Source organism: Euprymna scolopes, chromosome 19, assembly GCF_053919585.1.
Source record: "Euprymna scolopes isolate OS-2025 chromosome 19, ASM5391958v1, whole genome shotgun sequence".
NCBI lineage: Eukaryota > Metazoa > Mollusca > Cephalopoda > Sepiida > Sepiolidae > Euprymna > Euprymna scolopes.
Genome location: NC_136500.1, coordinates 22,657,007 through 22,663,638, shown reverse-complemented (window position 1 = coordinate 22,663,638; position 6,632 = coordinate 22,657,007).

The window sequence follows — 6,632 nt, the reverse complement described above, 5'->3', positions numbered from 1 at the left end:
ACTTTGGAACTCGCTTCCGGGATTCTGCTTTCCCAACTGTACTGACATGCAGAAGTTCAAGTGGAATGTGAACAGACGTCTTATCACTCATCTCCCTTCATAATACCCCTGCAACTTATGTCGCTGATAGTAGCTCCCTGCTTCAAAGTGGCACTGTGCCTTGTTTGGAGTGAAAATTGAATAAAAGAAAAAAAATGTACGATTGAGAAAAGTACACTTGCAACATATGAACATTATGTAAATAACTTAAATCAAGACAAAAAGTCCATCGAATTTGATCTAATGGTGTGTTTATCTAAAAGAGAAACTTGAATTTTAGCTCAAAATGATACTTCAGTAAATAATATTTTCCAGTAATGATATAAATCTATATTTTTATAAAAGTGAAAGTGTCTGTCTGTCAGTCTGTGTGTCTGTGTATATTTCCCTACACAATATCTGTCAATTTTCAGACTACAGACTCGAAATTTGATATACAGGGTACTGAGATTTGGGAAAATCTTTGTAATCGGTTTCAGCCACAAATTTGGCTGTAAACGGGTCAAAGTTCAACGATTTGACCTTTGAGAACTCTACCAAACTCCTCTGACAATTTTAGGTCTAAACACTTGAAATTTTAGATATAGGTTCCTTGAACATGGATCTAACTTAATGACTTTATGTGAGCCCAAAACAGTAAATGTTAGGGGGTCATAATAGGGGTCAAAGTTAACAAAAATTGACCGCTGTGATCTCTACCAAATTACTCAGACAATTTCTGGTCTAAACATTTAAAATTTTACATAAAGGGTATTCAGAGATAGGGCAAGCTTTTTAATCGGTTTGGGTCGAAAATTTTAGCTACCAATATATAAATGTATGTATGTATGTTTTCATCTCTGTCTAAAACTTTCGACAGAGGCGACAGATTTTCACAAGATCAGTATCTTTTTTAAGCTCGACCTTTCAGACGAAAAATATCAAAAAATTGTCTAAAACCATTAATTGCTTCACCCTCAACTGGGCACTTTTCTACAGGGAGGAGTCGCTTTTGTCGCCGATATTGTCGAAAGTCATCCCCTCTTTTCGATTGTCTAGTCTTAATTTAAACCTACGTCACTTCCGGTTTGACGGTGGTCGTAACAGCAAAGACGTCACGTTTTTTCCTCATTCTTTTCCTCCTTCGCGGTAGGGGTTCGAGCCTGCCTTCCTACTACCACTTTTTATTTTTTATTTTTTTTTGCTCAACATACACCTCCAAACACCTGGGCAACGCCGGGTTGAAATGCTAGTTAATAATATTTAACAAAAATCAACGACTTAAATAAGCAATCTTTAATGTCCATACTATGTTCTTTTCTGATTGTGACCGTTAAACTTTACCCAGAATCCTGTTCAAAATTTTGCCTGAAGAACGAGCTGTACATTCCTAACTATTACCTCCTCCTTTTATGGTAGGTTCTGGTGGGTCTCCTATTTTTATCAGGAAGGAGTTATTAATTAGTTGTTTGTAGTCTGTGAGTTGAATTTTCATAATACTTGTAATAAGTAATATAGATCGAGGAAGAGTTTGCTTGAGTGTGTAAGAAGTGATTTGACTGCATGTAACTTGACTTTGATCCTTTGAATCGGAACGTGTGGAGAACATGCCCACCCTGGAGTCCAGGACACTTTCAGCACCTTAAACATCAATACCTGATGATGATTATTTGAAAAAAATAAATCCTATGATGATGATGATCATCATCATCAGCATCATCATAGGATTTATTTTTTTCAAATGATTTTTTTATATTGTTGACCGATATGTGTGAGATCGCTATAATCTAAAAGAAAGTTTTGTTGTAAAGGGTTCTTTGCATGTCAAACAATCTGGAGGGTCTTCTTTTTTTAGCAAAGAGTCGGGTTATGTGTGTGGGTACCCGATGCGAATGCAAGACAAAACCACTTCAGGATTCTAGTAACCATTTTTTTAGCTTGCGTTTGATTTTGAAAAGTTTGTTATTTTGAAAGTTGGTCGATTGTTCTTGCCATTTCTTCATAATGAAATTATTAATTAGTTGTTTGTAGTCTGTGTGCGGAATTTTCATATTACTTGTATTAAGTTTTAGTAGGGGGGGGTTGCAGCCATGTCAGCTTTCGCATTACTTTGAATTCCAAAATTTGATGTTTTTGTTTTGAGAGAAGGTACATATTCTTCGTGGTAGGTGGATGAGTAGCGGGTTATTTAAGTTACGGTTCTTTAAGGATTCGAGTACTGAGAGAGAGTCTTAAAAAATCATACATTTATGGTAGTTAAGGTCAGTAAAAAATCATACATTTATGGTAGTTAAGGTCAGTAAAAAATCATACATTTATGGTAGTTAAGGTCAGTAAAAAATCATACATTTATGGTAGTTAAGGTCAGTAAAAAATCATACATTTATGGTAGTTAAGGTCAGTAAAAAATCATACATTTATGGTAGTTAAGGTCAGTAAAAAATCATACATTTATGGTAGTTAAGGTCAGTAAAAAATCATACATTTATGGTAGTTAAGGTCAGTAAAAAATCATACATTTATGGTAGTTAAGGTCAGTAAAAAATCATACATTTATGGTAGTTAAGGTCAGTAAAAAATCATACATTTATGGTAGTTAAGGTCAATAATTAGGTCTAGAGCCAAATCTGTAGCTGTAAATGTTTGACATGCCAAGAACCCTTTACGCCAAAGCATTTTCTTTTAGATTGTAACGTTCTCACACATATCCATTAAAACTATTACACTGTCAACAGCATAAACTAACAATTCGAAAAATAAATCCTAACAAAGTATAAACATTTCTGAAAAATGTAAAACGTATACAAAGGAATATAATTTTAATTCAATCCAACTTGGCCCTGATAAAAATAATCCCACATTAACTAATGATCCAAAATGACTTTGATTTACTGAATAAGTCAAAATATTTAACCCATATGACGAAAAAAGAAGAAAAAATCCAAATTACGGAATTCGGTATTAGATAACCAAAAAAATGGGTTGATATGCCGCAAAACCAAACTAAACAAAAAAAAGCCAAGGTGGATTACCACACAGTCTTCCAACATATATCCAATATTCACACTTCAAATTTAATGACTCGCTATACTCTCACTACAAATATTTCGCTTGAAGCCAAACACTTTACATCGTTCCTTCTATGAAATTAAAAAAAATAGTCAACAATGTCCTTACATTATTCATATAATGTTTATTATGTTTATTATCAGAATCTTAATGTCATTCCGTGTTTCATTGCTAGCTTCCACAATAGAAAATAGCTAACTTGAAACCTTTTAGAGTTTTGCAATCTCAATGAGTGTTTAATCCACTTTTAAATATAGAAAAAAAAAGAAAAACATTAATTATATTTAACTAGAACAATAGGCGTCTCGGTTAAAAATGAATTCGCTAAACTAGACGGTTTTGAACCAATTGTGTGTTCCTTTGCTATGGATGAAAATCAAGATATAATATATAAAAAAAAAACATATGTCTAGAATCGTGATTTCAATTTGGATCAAAATTTATTAAACGATTCTGACTCTAGTAAATATCTCAAATTTAAGTCATTAGCTTAAGGGGGTTTCAAAAAGAAATTGAAATTCAGGGATTTTTGCTAATAACTACGAATCAAATTTAATGCAAATCTGAAATATTTGAATTTACAAAGTTGTGTCGATAATATTCTACAAGCTCTTTTATATAAAGAAACTGAAATTTGAGGCATATTTATTAATATATCTGCAGGGAGAACCGACGTTGGACGTGATTGAATGAGGATCACTCCCATATTTTATCGTCATCAACATCGTTGAAATCGACCATTTTTCAGTTAAATCAATTAATTACCTGCTCTACTTAGAGACCCACCATGGTGCCCCAACAGGACGCTTCACATGCCTCCCCACAGTGACTTTTTCCATAATACATTGTTCTACAAGTACTTTAACAGTGAATACTCCGACAAACTGCAAGCACTTGTACTGCCTCTATGTAAATACCCCTCGACAAACAAGCAGCAAAATCCCACCCCTTCACAGTTGAGATCCCTAGATGTAAGAGAGCCTTCTACGCTAGTAGTTTCTACCCCATAATCGCTAGACTTTGGAATTCCCTTCCGAGTTCCTGCTTCTCCAACTGCACTGACATGCAGAAGTTCAAGTGTAACGTGAACCGATGTCTTGCTGCCCAACTCCCCACATAAGGGACAGTTTTTTTGCCGGATTCTTTATGAGTGAAGAACTAACACCAACATGGTTAGTAAAAAGCAATACAATCCTCATACCCAAAACGAGTGAAACATAACGTCTTAATAAATACAAACCAATCTGCTGTCTCATTATGTGGGGAGTTGGGCAGCAAGACGTTGTAGCTTATGTCCCTAATAGTAGCCCCCTACATCAAAGTGGCAATGTGCCTTGTTTGGGGTGAAAATGTAATAAAATATGTAATAATAAATAAGTTTACATTGCACTGTAGAGAACCTACTGTTGATGTAATAAAATTATTTTTTATATAATGGTTTGAATCAGTTCAAAATGCAAAAGTTAAGTGTCATGGTTTAATTGTGATCTAAACAGAAACATTCATTTCGAATGCGTCCCTGTCATATCAAAGAACCTACTGTCGATTTTATATGCCGAGCCTTTCTGCTTGTGCGTTAATAAAACTTCTCAAATGCACTTGTGATGGTAAGCTGTATAAGGTGTTAACTTTAGTACAAAATCGCTTGCTCCTTCTTTCATCAGATTCAGATTTTTTTTTCGATTATTGATTATCAATACTTATCAAATTTTTATATATATATATATATATATATATATATATATATATTTAACACGAGATGAAAGCATCATTATGAAAATGCAACCACAAGGAAGGTAGAAATGGACTATCTGTCTATCCAAGAAGAAGAAATCAGGTGAGGACAACAGACCAGATGAGGGAAAAACAGGGAAAAGTGAATACTGTTATGCCCGAACCAAATATGCCAAACAAAACCAAGAAACCTGGATGGAAATATTGTTCCACTTCAGTCCAAACAATATAAATGCCCCCCCCCCCAGGAAAATAGCCAGCAGCATAAAAGATAAAATTTTCAGCAAGGCAGAACTAGAATATATGAGATTGGAAATAGAAGCCCTTATAGAAACTGAGAGGGATTCGTTAGAATATCCCATCACTAATTAACACCCCACACCACTAGTACAGCCAGAACAACATCACCATCCACCCGTGTATCCAGTCAAAAAGCGGTCTATAATCACCAATCATAAATTCGTTTAACCACCAGAATACTCTTTAACTCTTGACTTCCCAAGAGGTCTTCCATCATCATCATCAGCTGAATATTCACAATCACCAGGTAGCTCCTCACTGCTCTTATTCTTCATCCTCACAACCATTACCAGGACAACTGCCAACACTTTCATCTAAACCACCACCATTACTTCTGGAATTACCAGAGCTAGTTGATGATCAGTTGGCCCCTGGACGAAGAACTTGGTAACAATATTGAGGAACTCTAGATGATAAAAGAGTGCAATTGCCTGAAATCCAAACCGAAGGAACTACAAAGGCAGTCATAAAAACTAAATGTCATTTTCCACAGATTTGTGCCAAACAACACACCCCTCACCAAACTGAACTAAGTTATGTATCTTGCAGGACTATACATCGTTAGAGCAATATTCCTTCGGTTCAAAAACCAATGAATGGTCAGAGCACTAAGAACACCATTTGCTTGAAAACTGAAGCTTCAAAAACAACTGAAAAATGTAATTGTTCCAAATCAAACACTTCTTTGCAGGCCTCACACTGCAAGGTCGATTGAATAACAGTAAATGTATGAGATGAAAAAAAATTAGAATTTTAGGGAGATCTCCGTCGTTCCATTAACCATAGGAACCACCAGGCTCATGAAAACGAATATCAATAATTATTTGGCAAATATTCTTATTAGATCAGATGCAAGGGATATGCAAACAATTATGGTTAAAGGGGTGGCTAGAATCATAAAATGATTTGTTGGTTGGAGTTTGTGGAATAACAGGTAGATGTCTGGCATTTGATTAGCACCGTTATCCTCAGCAAAAAAAACAAAAAGGAAAATGAAATAATCCCTCGTGGGCCCCACGCTGCAGGGTCGACTAAATAACACTCTCTGCAAACTTAATTCTAAATATCAGACCAATATAGAGTGAATTAAAAACTTTTCAAAGGAGCTGGAAGACTGGGTACCAGCACTTGCCAAAGGAATAAGAACAAAAGATTATAAAAACAAAGAAAAAAGTGATACTGAACACTTCAAGGTAAGTGAGAGAATATTCTACAGGAATCTTATAAAAGAAACAATAACTGTAGAAAACAAGAGCTAGAAGATACTGGCGGCTTCTGTTTGAGAATGAAAGATTATGTAGTCAAGAGTCCCATGGACTTCAGATATAGTTCAAAGTAATCAAACCAAGGCTGAAATACCAGAGGTAGAAAAAACATATGAAATGATAAAGAGAAAGCTTGAATGATTTCAAAATCACAAAAAAAAAAATAAGACAAATACAACCTATGCAATTTCTAACTGAAGTAACTAATGACACATCATAACAACGATGATAGTTTTTTTTGCCGGA